Source organism: Sciurus carolinensis, chromosome 2 (assembly GCF_902686445.1).
Source record: "Sciurus carolinensis chromosome 2, mSciCar1.2, whole genome shotgun sequence".
Lineage (NCBI taxonomy): Eukaryota > Metazoa > Chordata > Mammalia > Rodentia > Sciuridae > Sciurus > Sciurus carolinensis.
In genome coordinates, this window is record NC_062214.1 from 53,856,236 (window position 1) to 53,872,953 (window position 16,718).

Sequence of the window (16,718 nt, forward strand, 5' to 3'; positions counted from 1 at the left end):
GGTGCACATCTGTAATCCCAGCAACTCAGGAAGCTAAAGCAGGAGAATCACAAGTTTGAGGCCAGCCTCAGCAACTTAAACCCTAAGCAACTTGGTGAGACCTTGCCTCAAAATAAAAAATAAAACAGCTGGGGATGTAGCTCAGTGGTTAAATGCCCCTGGGTTCAATCCCCATTACAAAAAAAAAAAGGTAGTTTTCAACTGTGACCAAATTCAGAATCACCTTGGGAATTTTGGAAACTACTAATCCTTGGCCACGATCCATCAACATTCAGATGTAACTGGTCAGTGTTCAGAAAAATGAGCTAATGCTCTATCAGGTATTATGTATTCACAAATAAAAAAATCAAAGGTCTCACCCCTGAACTTTTAATATTCTGCCCTTTCTTATTCTAATCCTGCATTCCTTTTTTTTTTTTTTTTTTAAGTTATGGATAGACCTCTACTTGTTTACATGTGCTGTGAGGATTGAACCCAGTGCTTCACACATGCTAGGCAAGCGCTCTTCCACTGAGCCACAACCCCAGTCCTAATCCTGCATTCTTAACCTCCTCTTTGTCTTAACCTTGCCAGATTAGCATTTAGTTTAGGTTCTAAGTTAGAAGTATAGACTTTTAAATTTTTTTTTTTTTTTTATTGGTACTGGAGATTGAGCCCAGGACCTCATACATACCAGGTAAGTGCTCTACCATTGAGCTACATTCCCAGTGAGAGATAGAGAATATTTGGGGGTGAGGTACCAGGGATTAAACTCAGGAGCACTGAACCACCGAGCCACATCCCCAGCCTTAATTGTATTTTATTTAGAGACAGGGTCTCATCAAGATGCTTAGCGCCTTGCTTTTACTGAGGCTAACTTTGAACTTGATATCCTCCTGCCTCAGCCTCCTGAGTCACTGGGATTGCAGGTGTGTGCTACCATGCCCAGAGAGATATATAGAATACTAACAGAAAATTTAAAATGTAAGAGAAGGAAACCAGTTACCCCAATTCTACAGAAGAGAAATAGGGATAACTTTTCTAATGTTTTCCCTTTCTTATTTGAATCTTCACATTTTGAAACATAAACTAATGAGCAAACACTATAATATCTAAATGAGAGGGACCTGGACCTGTCTTGGCTCTACTGTCCAATAGTAAATAAGTTCAAAGGTGCTCTAAAGAGCATCACTCCAGGGTCACTTCAGTGCCTCCAGCGATGGGATTCTGTGGGGCTATGCAGATAGTCTTTCCTACACAAGTAAATGCAGCTTGGCTGCAGAGAGGGGCTAACAAACCTGAGCATCCGGCTTTACTGACCCAGAATGGCTGCTTCTCCCAGATTAATTACATATGCACATGGAGGTGTATAGGAGCTTTATAGTTTGTAACTATTTCCATTTCACAAGGTCTTATCAGTGAGTGAGCCAAGACTAGCCCTCAAATGAGTGCTCAGGGTTCCTGCCTGCCTCCAAGGACCAAGTTGCCTTATACTCTGAGCTCTAAACTGGGAGGTCAGTTTCACATTTCACATTTCCCAATACCTTCACCTTCCCATACTAGATAGGGCACAAATTTTCCTTCAATTTGGTATTGAGACATCATTCCCTTTAGCCCTTACCATAATTATGACATAACTTAGCATGTTGTAAGATCAGGATTAGAAAACACTGTTCTACAACAGTATTATAGATTAGAGGTTTTTCCAACATCAGAAACATTAAGAACTGTCAGAGCCAAAAAAGATTCTAGGAAACTACTGAATTTAAGTCACTCACTCTACAAACAAGGAAACTGAGGCCCAGCAACATGAGGTAATCAAATTAGAAAAAGTACATAAACTGAAGAGTTTTTATTACTGTGGAAGATTCCTGTTATCCCTGCTAGGTCAGAAGGCCCTGAATAACCTTCCCATCAGAGGAGCTAAACTCTCCTACTCACAGTTCCCATTCAAATCTGTCCATTAAATACTCAGAAAAGGATTGATTTAATCCTTCAGTCCAGTGATTCTCAGCCCTGAAAGCACATTAGAAACACCTGGGGACCTAAGTCCTGACCCAACTCAGACTCATTACAGTTGAATCTTCAGGGTGGGCCTCTGCTCTGGTACCTTCCCTCACACAGTTACTAAGCACCTTAAGCGCTCTGGCTACAGGGCTTTTGTGTTTACTTTTTTCTCCACCCCATTACTCTTCCATATTTGCATGGGTCCCTCTCTCACCTCCTTCTGGCCTTCACTCAAATATCTTTTCATCAGTGATATTTCTCTCTCTTTTTTTTTTTTCTTTAACCCAGGGGCACTGAGCCACATCCCCAGCACAAACCCCCTCTCCTTTTTTCTACATACTTGTTTCCAGTCCTTTTTTTATATTTTATTTAGAGACAGGGTCTCACTGAATTTTTGAGGCAGGCTTTGAACTCACCATCCTCCTGCCTCAGCCTCCCAAGCCACTGGAATTACAGGCATGCACCACTGCATCTGGCTTTATCTGAGTTCTTTATTTTATTTATTTTAATTTTTTAGTTGGGCTCTCACTATATTGCTGGTCTTGAACTTGCAATCCTCCTACCTCAACCTCCTGAGTAGCCAGGATTACAGGTATGCATCATCTTGTCCAGCTTGACTTCTCCATTAAAATAGGAACTCTGTCTACTAAGCTCCCAACCCACGATCCCTGCTTTATTTTTCTCCATATATTTTTCGCTATCTCTCATCCTTAATATTATTCTTGTTCACTGTCTATAAACCCACAATCACTAGAATATGAGTTCCTTGAGGGGAAGATTTTAATTGTGTTCCCTGCACCAGTGCCTGGAACAGCATAGCAGACCCTCAAATATTTATTCAAGAAATTAGTGAATACTCAGAAACATCAACCTCAAGACATGATTTATACCAAAAAAAAAAAAAAAAATCATAAAGAAGCTAATTATACCAAAAGTATCTTCACTGATTCCATCTTGGGAAAAGCCTTTTTAAAAGAAGTCTAATGAAAGAGAAAACATTTAGAAATAAGTATTTCCAGTCAATTAATCCAATCCAAATGAACTTATGAGCTGAAGACAATTTGTCCTGAAAAACAGAAAGAACTGTAAAGAACAAAAAATGAAGTTGAAAGATGACAGAGGGATTGGGGCTGTTGTTCAGTGGTACAGTCAATGCCTAGTATGCATGAGGTCCTGGGTTCAACCCCAGTAACACACACACACACACACACACACACACACACACACACACAAATTTACTCTTCTCCATATCGCATCCATCAATCAGGAAAAATTATGAGGGATATGTTTTCTCCTTTAATGTTTCCAATTTTTTTAAAAACTAGGCATATATTATTTTTTAAATAAGTAAACAAAACAAAAACAATCTTCCCAACCCTTGCAGGCTCTACTCAAATTCCACCTGTTTCAAAACCCTTGTACTGATGCTAGCCCACACTATACACCATTCCCCTGCCAACAGGACCACCAGATGGGCCTAGTATCAGCAGGGAGGTGGCTCAGCAGCACTGCCTGCAGAAACTGATATGCATGAAAAGTTTCTTTTGCTGCCCTCAGTTCTCTCCTGTCATGCAGGACTATGTCCCTTCAGACACCCTAGCCCCCAAGTGTCTGGCTGGGTACCAATCTTTGTTTCAGTTGACTTTAATTAATTCTGGGTAATTAAAGCTACTGATTGCTGATGAACTACTAAGAGTATGACCTCTCCCGGGGGTGTAAATATTTTAAAAGAGTTCTCCAAAATGGAAAGGCAAAAATCTTAGGCTTAGGAATGGAGTACAATGGAATGGCAGGTGCTGGAGTTCACATTTAGGGACAGGGGATTCCTCTTCCTACAAAGTGCAGGCACTTTGGGAAATAGTGTCAAGCAGAGATAAGTGAAGTAATGAAAGATGAGATTACATCACTGCCACTACTCCTCTCCTTCCAAACGGCCATTCAACACATCTTGGGTACTAAAGAACGTTCCCCAAAGGTAACTCCAGTCACCTCAAAGAGTGACCTCCTGTAGTAAGTAGCCACCACCCTCAGAAAGAAAGCCTGCTTAAGACACTTCTGGTCTAGAAGCAAATTGTTCTCTAATTGCCTTCAGTGGGAGAACTCCTGAGGGCAAAGTTCATCTCGCATGCTTCTTTTATGCTCCACAGAGTATCCAGTTCTGGGTTGGGCCTAGGGTAGGCCTTTCACATCCAACTATAGATTACAGATCAGTGATAGCCCAGTTTCAAAGAGGTTCAGCAGAATTTTAAATACAAGTAATTCTAATTAAGAAAACAGTAGTATTAATCACACATGTAATATTTTTTTGCTTTTGTTTTTGTTTTGTTGCAGTACTGGGGATTGAACTCAGGGCCTTGGGCTTGCAAGGCAAGCACTCTACCAACTGAGCTATATCCCCAGCCCCACACATGTAATATTTTTAAGGGCCTAAGATTCATAGTCTTAATGAAGTATTAGACAATGAAGTTTTACAATCTAGGCTAGTTCAATTTAGGTCTAGAGGTCTGTCTAACAAGAATAAGACAGTAAGCAGTCCTTCCAAGGCCAGAAGAATTTGAACAGCTGCTCAGTGCCCACCCCTCTGAAAATGCCAAAGTTCTGCCTCAGATGTGTTTTCAGACCCTACAACAGCCCGGAAATGGTTTGCAGTTACAATGGACAAATACCTTCAAAACCCCTCCCAATGGCCTTACTCTGCCCCTTGGCTTGCTAAAAGAACATATTCAACTTCAGAAACTGAATTGGCAGAAAGGAGTAGAATGCTGAAAACTGCAGCAACCTGGGGAATAAAAATGGAGCCATAGCCCATCCCACTGGCTCCCACTCAGCTCCAGCTTGCCAAGGACAGTGTGGGTAAAATGCTCCTGCATCCAAAGACTAGAAGGAAGAAGCAGACCCCACTTCACTCCCAGGATGGGCTGAGACCCAAACGGGAAGAAATCCCAGGAATGCATGTGAGGCTTAGATGGAACTCCATCTCTTACAGTCCCTTGGCCCCCAAGTTGTAACAGCAAAACCTCTAGCCACCCCATATGGGTATGGAGGAGACTAAGCCCAATGGTCCACAGGAGACCCCAGGTTCCTCTACAGAAAGTGTCCAGCCAGGTGCAGTGTCACATGCTTGTAATCCAGTTACTTGGAAGGCTGACGCAAGAAGATCACAAATTTTAGGCCTCCTGGACCTTGGGCAACTTAGTGAGACTCTTGTCTTAAAATAAAATTTTAAAAAGGGCTGGGGATGTAGCTCCGAGGTAGTAGACTCCTGGGTCAAACCCCAGTACTGCAAAAACAAAACAAAACAAACAAAAAAACTCCCAACAAATAAACCTAGAAGCCAAGTCACACATCACAGCCCTAGCTCTCTGAATTTAGGAACTATCCCAGAGGTGCTAGCCTAATGCACCTGGCAGGATGGGCTGCCCCAAATGCATATCTAACAAAGGAATCTTCTCCTGAGAATGACCTAGGAGGTACAGCTAATTACATCATCATACCTCTTCTACAGGGCCACAATTCTAGGCAATGAGTTTTTGCTGTACAGTACTGCACCTGCCTAGCATGTTTAAGGCACTGGGTTTGATCCTCAGCACCACATAAAAATAAATAAAATAAAGGTATTGTGTCCTTCTACTACAAAATTTTTTTTTTCTTAAAAACATTAAAGAGATAACCACCCTAATTCCATCCCTCAGAGGTAAGGAGATCTTATGGCAAACTCTGTCCTTCAGAGTGGAACCAATCCTATTCTGAGTTAGACTTGGGATACCACTCTTGCATTCTCTGTATAAGCTTGTGAATTTATTTTTGTGGAGGATTCGTAATGCCCAGTTAAAATAAAATAATTAAAAATAAAATTTTAAGACATTTTTAAAGTTTCAGAATCTCTGAGGGGGCCCCAATAATCCTGGAGCTCTTAAAAACAGATATAAATTAAAGTCCCACAGACCCCCACCCACATACATACTGATTTGAGAGCAGGAGTTGATCTGCTCCTGACCAGGAGCGGACATACTCCTCTTCCTCAACATTCTGGCAGTCTTCCCACAACCAACCACATATACAGTTATCACATCCTTTTCACTGCCTGGTGTAACTTAATAAGCAGGGGAGGGGCTTGCTCCCCCCCCCCCCGCCCCTACTGGGGACTGAGACCAGAGGTGCTCTAACCTCTTGAGTTACATCCCCAGCACTTTTGAGACAGGGTCTCTATAAGTTGCTAAGGTGGCCTAGAACTTGTGATCCTTCTGCCTCAGCTTCCTAAGTCTCTGGGAATACAGGTGTATGCCACTGCACCTGGCTCACCATTACTTTTTTTTTTTTTTTTTTTTTTTGCAGTGCTGGGGATCGAACCCAGGGCCTTGTGCTTGCAAGGCAAGTACTCCACCAACTGAATTATATCGCCAGCCCACCATTACTTTTTGATAGAAATATCTTCAGAATCTAAAATGGGGATGGTAAGGAACTTAACCAAAGTCACGGTTAGCAAAAGACAATACAAACTTTGGTGACTCCATTTTGGGAGACAAAAAATGGATCATATGTTATTTCAACATACATTTCCCTGCTGTCAAGTAAAAGCAAATGGTTGGGTGAAAAAATAAATCTCAAATGTAATTAGCTACTTAACATTACATCCTGCACCCCTACAGCAAGCAAAGACCAGATGCCCACAAATGGAAACATTCAGATTCTGGATACATGCAACTGCTCTACCTCACTGGATATCAACTGTCAAAACTTTCTCCTATTCAGGATGTTGCTATTTTTGCAAGAAAAGAAGTTAAAACAAACATACATGTATAAATAGGGATGGAGATAAAGGTCTAATACAAATCCAAAATATTAAAATGTTAACAATGGCCCTAGGTTGTAGGATTTATCACTGAGCTTTATTTGCTTTGTATATCCATATATTTCCTAAATCTCCCAAATGCATATGCGTATGTATTTCTTTTCCTTCCTTCCTTTTTTTTTTGGGGGGGGGGTGGCAGGGTACTGGGGATTTAACTCAGGGGCGCTTGTTTTTTTTTTATTTTAAGATGGGTCTTGATAAATTGCTTAAAGTCTTTTTTTTTTTGTGTGGTGCTGGGGATTGAACTCAGGACCTTGTGCTTGCAAGGCAAGCACTCTATCCACTGAGCTATCTCCCCAGCCCTTAAAGTCTTGCTAAACTGACGAGGCTGGCTTTGAACTTGTGATCCTCCTGCCTCAACTTCCCAAGTCACTGGGATTATAGGCATGTGCCACTGCGCCTGGCTTGAAAATGTACTTATTATGTAATTGTTTTTAGAGTTTCAAAAACAAAATAATTAATCCACAATCTGAGTTAGTCTATTTGGACTTATTTTCACTGAAGAAAAGTAAAGATTCTAATCAGGCACAGTGATACACACCTGTAATTCCCAGTGGACTAGGAAGACTGAGTCAGGAGGACTGCAAATTCAAGACCAGCCTGAGCAATTTAGAGACTCAGTCTCAAAATAAAAAATAAAAAGGGCTGGGGATGTAACTCAGTAGTAGAGCATCTCTCCTGGGTTCAATTCCCAGCACCACCAAAAAAAATTTTTTTTAAGATTCTAAACTCTAGAGGGTCTATCACTCTTCCCACTATTGCAGAAGTAGAAATATAAGATGAAGCTCAACTTCATGAAAATTCCAGTCCAATAGGAAAGCTCACCCAATGACTGAGCAGGTTGAGGGCATGAATTATTACTTCATTATGTAGGAAAGACAAAGGTTCTAAAAAAATCTCTCCAAGTGCAACCAAAAGTTCCCTACCATCTCCAGGAGGTCACAGATCTCTCCTCCCAGAACAGTTTTCAATACATTTGTCCCACACCACTGCTCAGCCACAAAATTACCCATAACACTTAGAATCTGCATACCTTCTCCATTAACCCAAATCTAGGGAACCTTCTTTTCTGATATCTCTAAAAAGTTATTCTTGCCAGGCGTAGTGGTGCATGATTGTAAATCCCAGCTACTCAGAAGATCACAACTTTGAGGCCAGCCTCAACAACTTAGAGAGACCCTGTCTCAAAATAAAATAAAAAGGGATGGGGATGTAGTTCAGCATGTGTGAAGCCCTGGGTTCAGAGACTGGGGGACAGGGGGTATTATTCCTCCTCTTCCTCAAGTTTCACAATCACCCAGTGATACAGAATCATTCATTCTATCAATTAATAATGACTGCTGACTACGTTGAATAGTACTTAAGGAATGATTATATTAGGAGAAAGGGTTTGTTTTTATGCAGTCTGAGTGAAACAAACAAACTGAGTGAGAGTTTGGTAGTGTCCCAGCCCTGGCCAGAAAAGAGTGGGGGCGGGGGCGGTGGCCAAAGGACAGAAACATCTGTCATTCAGCAGTTTCATCTCTCATGGTCAGTTAATATCCTAAGTTATTCATCAGTCTCTTCCAAGTTTGGTGAGTGAAGTCAGTCTCCCTGGACCCAATCAGCTCAGTGCCCTACAAAACTAAATTTCTAGTTTACAAAGTTGAGAACCAGATCCCAAGGCACAGTGATCCCACAGAAATAAAGCTGCCTCAGGATGACACCTGTTACAACTCTCCAAATGCAACACCCCTCACAGAATGTATTTGATGTATCTAATACTCTCCAGTACCTCCCAAGGTCCAAAATTCTTGATCTGTCTTTCACAGCCCCAATTCAGTCTTCCAGCCTCATTCCCAGACAACAGGACCTCTCATTGCTCTGCATTTTCACATTTACAGTTCTCTCTGCCTAGAATGTCCTTTGCTCAATCTTATTTGCCTGCAAAACTCCTATTCTTCCTCCAAAGTCCTCCCTGAAGCATTCCTGACTTCACCAGGTATTTTGTTCTTACTGTTCTTGGCAGATTTTTTTGTTTTTGTTTTTGTTTTTTCCTGTACTGGGGATTGAACTCAAGGGTACTTGATCACTGAGCCACATCCCCAGCGCTATTTTGTATTTTATTCAGAGACAGGGTCTCACTGAGTTGCTTAGTGCCTCACCATTGCTGAGGTTAGCTTTGAACTCATGATCCTCCAGTCTCAGCCTACAGAGCTGCTGGGATTACAGGTGTGTGCCACCATGCCAGGCCTCAGCAGCTCTTTAACCACAACTGTAATGGAGAATTTAAATATATACTGTAGTTCATTCTTTATTTGACTTCTCTTAGATACTCTGAGCTCCTGGAAAGAAGGAATTCATTTTGTATCCACAACTTCTAGCACAGTGTCAAAGCATGAAATAAGAGATCAATGTTGACTGATTGATCACATGGAACAGCATTAAGTTATTAAGAGAAAAGCAGAGGGGAAAAGATAGTTACAGAAAATTCAGGAACTGAATTACCTATATATTTAATCTCATCTAAAATGACCACAGTATGACTGGGAAGCAGCATGGATATTTTATTTATTTTTAGCCTGAACATTAAAAAATTTAAATAATAGCAACTGACATTTGAACTAAGTGATAAACTTTTTACATGGCTTCATTTGATCTGCACAACAATCTTATAAGGTAAGTACTTTTATTTGCATTTAAGATGAGGAAACTGAGGCACAGAGAGGTTAAATAACTCAAGATCTTTTGGTTAGTAAGTAGCAAAAGTAAAATACAAACTTTAGTGGTCAGACTCCAGAGCCACCAGTGGGCTCTGGAATCAGACAGACATGGGTTTGAATTCAGAATATTACTAATAGGACTTTGGATAAATCATCTATCCCCTCCGGGCTTGTTTCCTCATAAAATGGGTATGATAACCTTTCTCCTAGAGAACAGAGAGGATTAAGTTAAATACGATTACATATACAAAAATCATTAAAATCGGTTCTTCTACCTAGCATGCACTCCATAAATACTAATTCAGTTTTCCCTTCCCTTTCTAAATGCTGGGTAAAGCCCACTCACAGAGGAAAAGGATCTCCCAGGGACTGCTTAAGACTTTTTCAAACAGATCAGGTAGTTAGGATACTCAACATAGAAACCCTTGCCTTACCGACTTATCTCAAAGTACATTCCCTGCATGGGGGCCAGAGACCTTTTAAAATGTAAATGTTCCTAATTACACTAGAGACACAATCCAAACTAAAGAGGGAAAGCATTTCCCTCAGGCCTGGACGCTCTGACCTGCCATACCTCTCTGCAGACATTTATCTCCCCTCTCCCCTCACCCCACTCCCTTTCCTCCTCCAGACCCACAGGCCTCTTTCACTTCCTCCAACTTGCCAACCTCTGTGCTGTTCCACACATGGTTAACTCTTAAACCTCCTCAGGTTCTGCCTAAATGTCTTCCACAGGGAAGCCTTCCTCAAGCCCCTAACTCAGATCAATCTCATTTACTTCTCTCACCAGTTTGAAATTATTAGTTTACCACTTTTTTCAAAGTTTTATTCCAAAGACACCTTCTGAGGCTGGGGTATAATTCAATAGTGAACCAAGAGGCCCTAGCTTGATGATAACAACAACAAAAACCCAGGCCACTCAAGTGTAAATTCAACCCCCCCACCCCTGATACCTCAGATTCTCTTTCCCTGTTTTCTTCTTTAGTGTTTATCACTTTTTAGCATGTTATTTTTATTATATGTTATTGTCTACCCCCCCCACACACACACACTAGCATGAAAACTCCTCAAAGGCAGTTATTTTGCTTGCTTTATTCATTGCATCTAAAACAATGCCTGGCACATATTTGTTGACAAATACTTGTTGCTGAATGAATTTTCTTTGTTATTTATTATTGAACTTTCCCACTAGGCTAAAAGCTCCAAAACTAAAACCTGGTGTCTTTCTGGTTTACCTCAATACCTGCAACACCCACTTCAGTCATGGGCATGTAGTAAGTGCTCAGTAAAAATTTAGTCAGGCATGGTAGTGCCTGCCTGTAGACCCCGCTACTTGGGAGGCTGAGGCAAGGGGATCACTTGAAACCACGGGTTTGAGGTCAGCCTGGGCAACACAATAAGACCCCATCTCAAAAAAAAAATTTTTTTTCTAACTAAATGAATCAAAGTCATAAGTAGTGGAAAAATTGGAAAACGGTCAAAATAGTCCCACTAGCATGACACTTCCTCCACTCCTTCACTGTGTAATTTACCTGTGAGTTTTAGGAAATAGATCCCTGAATCCCAAGGGGTTCCGACCAGGCCAAGCACCTATGTGTCCACATCCTGTGTGCTCAGCCACACTGTACACTTGACACAAGCACCCTACAGGCCCTACATGAACACAGGACTGAATGCAAGTGGGTAAATATCATTTTACCTCCTACCCCAAGTCTCTCTCTTCTACCGCCAGTCCTATCTAGGGTAGTCCTGGATGCCAAAAAAGCTTCCCTGGGTGGGCCTGCAGATTTATTCCAATCCAGGACTTTTAATGTCACCTCCGGCCTAATAATAAAAAAAAAAGTTGAAAATCCCTGAACAGCTCCAATATTCCTGCGATTCTCAAGAGCAGGCACACCTAAGGTCATACGGACCCCTCCCCCTCACAAACGTTGATCCAAGGCCAGCAGGCCATCTGCCCAGCAGACGCTCCCCTATCCTCCCTCGGGTCACACTGAGCCTTCCCCCAACCCCCAGGTTGGCAAGAAGAGTCACTGCAGAGAGACAGATTCTACTCTAATCAACAGGCCCGTTCTCCCCTGAGAACCCTAACTCTGGAGCAGGAATACCTGTCTGCTCCGGGAGAAACCTTCCCAGGGTCAGAACTTGGGCGGAGGGGAGGGGAGGTGGAGGGGCGCGGAGGGGCGCGGAGAGGGTAGATCTTCGAAGTGCCTGCCCCATGACGGCGCCAGCTCTTCGGGCCGCGGGGACAGTCGGGCTGACAGGGCGTCCCGACCTGGCAAAGTGGCACCGTTATCCCCGCCCGGGCGGGGGTCGGCGGGCTGTCTTCGAGGGCGGCCGCCCGTCCCGCGCGGGGAGGACAGCGGCGCGCCCGGCCAGCCCGGAGCGGCGATCACCGCGGCGGAAGGGGCCTGTGGCCGCGGCCGGGGGCGGGGTGGGGTGGCGGCAGGGCCCGCCAGGCGGCGGTCCGGGCAGTGGCTGCCGCCTCGGGCGGCGGGCAGGGTCCGCAGGCTGCAGGGCCCGGCCGGACGCGGGCGCAGGCTGGGTCCCGGCGCCGCTCGACCCTAGCCTGCGCTGAGGCAGCCTGGCGGCGACCCCGGCGCAGTCCCGCCCGGCCCGGGTCCGGGGGGCGCTTACCTGGCGGCGGCGGCGGCGGCTACAGGCCCCGGGATCGGCCGCGCGCGTCCCCAGCGCCGGCTGCGGGCGCCACAACATGGCGACGGCGGCGGCGGGCGGGGCCGCGGCTCCGGGGGCGGAGCGGGGGCGGGCGCCGGCGGCGGGGCTCGGCCGGGCGCGGGCGGGGCGCGGGCGGAAGAGACTCGGACCTGGGCACCGGCCAGGGCAGTGAGGCCGAGGGGCTGCCCCGGCGCGGGCCGGCGTCCGCCTCCCGCCCGAGGCGGGTGCGCCGCGCAGCCGACGGCGGCGGCAGGCGGGGCGGGGCCGGCGCCGCGCAGGGCTACACGCGACCCCGCGGCCCCCGCCCGATCCGGTCCGCCCGCCCCACTGGATTCAGTGGTCAGGCCCTACGGCAGCTCCCGGCGACCTGGGCCTCAGTCCGCTGGCGTGCCTTCGGGCAGGGACCTTCAGTGGGGCTGTGGCCGCCCACTAGAGGAACCAGACCTGACCACGCGACTGTTTCACCTTGGAGGACAACAGGCGACTCAGGAACCGGGACTGCGTCTTCTTCATTTAGATCTGACGTGTACTGCGGCCTAGTAAAAGCTGTTGAGTGAAAGGAAGCAGGGGTGGCGTGGGCCTGTCACTCAGGTGCTCACTAAACATCTGGTCATTGCTGGACATAAGGACATGCACGCAGGCTTGGAGGCGCTGGGCGCTCGGACACGTTGCCTCTGGAGTGACTAAGGAACGCGCAGCCAGCGGAGCTGGGCCACTGGCAACGGGTGCCTCTCAGGGTAAACTGGAAGGCTCTCGGGGTTTTACTGGGGAAGCTATGACTGCCCAGGTTATACTCGGAGAGGTGGGCAGAAGGCCACGAGGGTGACCGGCAGGACCTTCCAAGAACCCGACATACCTGGAAATGGGTCTGCAGCATTAAAGCAGTAAGGAGATCAGAGTGTGGGAATGTGCAGACAAGACTCTGAAGACTGGCGGTGAGCACCAACTGCTAACCATGGAGAAATTCCTTTTGAAGAACAAGACAGGACACCGCAAGAGACTGGAAATGACATTCACCCGGGCCTGCTGTGCACCAGGCCTTGAGCCCAGTTAAGCCTTGGGTAAGGAGTAAGAAGAATGTTGGTAATGAAGGCAGTAAAGGGTGAGAATTCTTTCCAGGAGTTTAGCAGGAAGAGATAAAAGTAGGTTTATGACCCGTGCGGTGGTGCACGCCTGTAATCCCATCCACTGGGGAGGCTGAGGCAGGAGGATCGCGAGTTCAAAGCCAGCCTCGGCAAAAGCAAGGCGCTAAGCAACTCAGTGAGACCCTGTCTCTAAATGAAATACAAAAATTAGGGCAGGGGGTGTGACTCAGTGGTCGAGTACCCCTGAGCTCAATCCCCGCTACACCCCCCCCCAAATAAGTTGGTTTATAGCTCAAGGGCTTAGTAAGAGTAAAATAGAGAGGTAATTTTTTTTTTTTAATTTTAAAAGTGAAGGAAAAAAGTTTATCCAATTTGAGAAATCTCAAATAAAGGAGTTGAGAAGGGAGATAGAATAATTAATGGTGCAAGTTTTCAAAAAAGGAAAAGGAGATTGGAGGAGGAAGAAGTTAGAAAAGAGGATCTAAAGGATGCATTAAGATAGAAGTTTTTTTTGGAGACAGGGTCGTGCTAAATTGTTTGACTAACTTCGATTTTGTGATTCTCTGCCTCAGTCTCCCAACTAAGTGGGACTGCAGGCCTGGGTCAATAGAAGTATTTTGAAGCAGGGAGATATGCATGGTTCCATGATTGGCTTCCTGGATGACCTTCAGAGGCATCATAGGGCAGGTAGGTTCGCTGCCCTTTAAAACTTAAGAACTATTGGTTCAAACCCCTACATCATTTATCATGAGAAACTCCATATACTTGCCAATATCTCCAGAGATTCTTGGGAAACCTGTATTTCTTATCATTATCTCTGGTCCCTTTTTTTTTTTTTTTTTTTTTTTTTTTTTTTTTTTTCCAGTACTGGGAATTGAATCTAGGACACTTTGACACTATTCTTTTAATTTTTCATTTTGAAACGGGCTCCCTAAATTGCTGAGGATGGCCTCAAACTTTTGATTCTCCTGCATCAACCTCCTGAATAGTTAATTTACAGGTGTTTGCCACCACTTTGGGCTGAGATTTGACCCAAGCCCAAATTTCTTGTTTACTAAATTTCTATTGTGTTCTTTCAGGATATTTGTCCCTATACATTGGATCACCCATTTACTCTCTCCCAACATTGTGTACATGCATTTAAACAAAATGACAATGTTAAGATTGTTAGTTTATTTGTAGTCTTTAAAAAGCATGTTGAAGAAAAAGAATGACATTAGAAATACTTGTAATTAAAAAACACATTGTAAGGCAATATAATGTGTATCATGAATAGATTAAAAATAGGACTTTTATTTTTCTCTCTGACTTCTGTATTTTTTTCATTTTTTAATTGTTCTATTTAGTTATACATGACAGCAGAATGCATTTTGATTCATTGTACACAAATGGAGTACAACTTTTCATTTCTCTGGTTGTACATGATGTGGATTCACACCATTCATGAAATCATACATGTACATAGGGTAATGATATTTGTCTCATTCCACCATCTTTCCTTTCCCCCCACCTCTGCCCCTCCCCTCATTGACTTCTGTATTTCTTACTTTTATAGTGCATTTTTATTTTCTTAGACAGAGGGGAAATTGCTTTTTAACTAGATTTTTGAAGTATTTTAGGAAATATTTTTTAAAGATATTCATGAAGTTGGAAAGGAAAATATATTAGGATTCAAGAAAAGGAAATTGGAAGTGGAATCTATGAAATGTGGGTGGGACTTTAGCAAGCAGAGATAGACAAGGTCAGGAGACTATCCCAGGCAGAAGGAACAGTGCAATCAAAAACCCAGAGTGGGAAATGTATAGGGTGCCCAGGGAACACCAAGAGGTCTATTTGGCAGGAACACAGGGAGAGGGAGCTCAGTCTGGAAAACTCAAGTAGGGCTATACTAAAAATGGTCCTAATGCTGAGGTGAACCCTTTGGACTTTGTGGGTCAGGAGGATAACTGGGACTGTGCAAATAATTTTTTTTCCAGTTATGGGGATCAAACCCAGGGCCTTGCACATGCCAAACAAGCACTCTAGTGCTGATCTACATCCCTAGCCCACAGATGATAAAGTTTGAGGTAGATTTTTCCTATAATCTCTTACTCAGTGAGGTCTCAGCCCTTCAGTCCTAATATTTGAACATCTGATTGACTCAGAACGAGGTAGGGATAACAGTCATTGCATTCCTGCTATTTATAGAGTGAGAATTGAGTCTTGCATCTCTGGTTATTACTATAATTTTATTCACTAGATGACAGCAGAGTTTTGGAGAGACAGCAAATTAGCAAAGAGTAAAAGGAGAAGAAATGTGCATCTTAAACTAGGGGTTTGAAAACTTTTTGATTGTGATCCTCCATAAGAAATGTATACCTACATCTCAACCCAGAATATACATGTGTAAACATACACAAATACTTCTAAAGCAAAAGTTTCATGAAGTATCACCCTTATTTCATACAATATATGATGATATTTTAAATTTTATTTCCTTTTAAGTGCTGATCAGGACTGATCACATTGATTCTATTACCCACTACCAGCTTACAACATGATTTAAAGACATTGAAAAGAAGCTAGACTATCCCCTGCCATTTTTCAGTTCTCATTTTGAATAATCTTATAGCCTGTGACCTTGCCATGTTTACATGTCCCAGAAATCATCAGGGCAGACAAGATTCTCACAAGGAGATGTGGCGGAAGTGATAGAAGGGTTGGCAAAAACCATGTTTGGGTACCTTTTCATTTATCAGTAAATATTTCCTACTATCAATATTTCTCAGGGGCCATAAATATTTTGTCCAGCTTGAGATACAGATTGAAACTTCAAACGAGGCAAACTATTGCCTACAGACTAAAGACAATTTTTTCATTTAAATTAACAAAATCATGGACTTAAATAAAAATTATCTCAACTGTTATTGTTATTTATGACAATACATGGAATTCATTTTATTCAACACTGTTAGAGAATTATAGGGACAGTAAGTATCATCCCCTCATAAGTTTGGATCTAATGAGCTGGGCACAGTACATACCTGGAGTTCAGCCTTAGCAAAATCTGTCTCGAAAAGGTTTGGGGATGTGACTAGTGGTAAAGCATCCCTGGATTCAATCCCAGTACCCATCACCCAACCCCCAACCAAAAAGGCCTACATACGCACTCCAATCTTTCGTTTTACTTGAAATCTATAAGGAACACCTGCTTAACTTTTTTTTTTTTTTTTTTGGGGGGGGGGTACTGGGAATTGAGCCCAGTAGTACTTTACCACTGAGTTAATCCCCAACCCTTTTTGTTTTTCATTTTGAGACATGGTCTCACTAAGTTACTGAAGCTAGCCTTCAAATTGTGATCCTCCTATCTCAGCTTCTTGAGTCACTGGAATTACAGGCATGTACCACTGGACCTGGCCCATTTAACAATCCTTACGT

General features: G+C 43.7%; 1 protein-coding gene across 4 annotated transcripts in view; it reads right to left on the reverse strand.

The window, feature by feature from the left end:
• Positions 1-12,243, reverse strand: part of Znf592 (zinc finger protein 592) — a 50,647-nt gene extending 38,404 nt beyond the window's left edge. For 3 of the 4 annotated variants that reach the window (XM_047539671.1, XM_047539673.1, XM_047539672.1), the window contains exon 1: positions 12,178-12,243. The gene's annotated coding sequence lies outside the window, so the exon portion shown is untranslated. The remainder of the gene's footprint in view (positions 1-12,177) is intronic. The other variant, XM_047539675.1, reaches the window with a different exon arrangement.
• Positions 12,244-16,718: the final 4,475 nt, after the last annotated feature.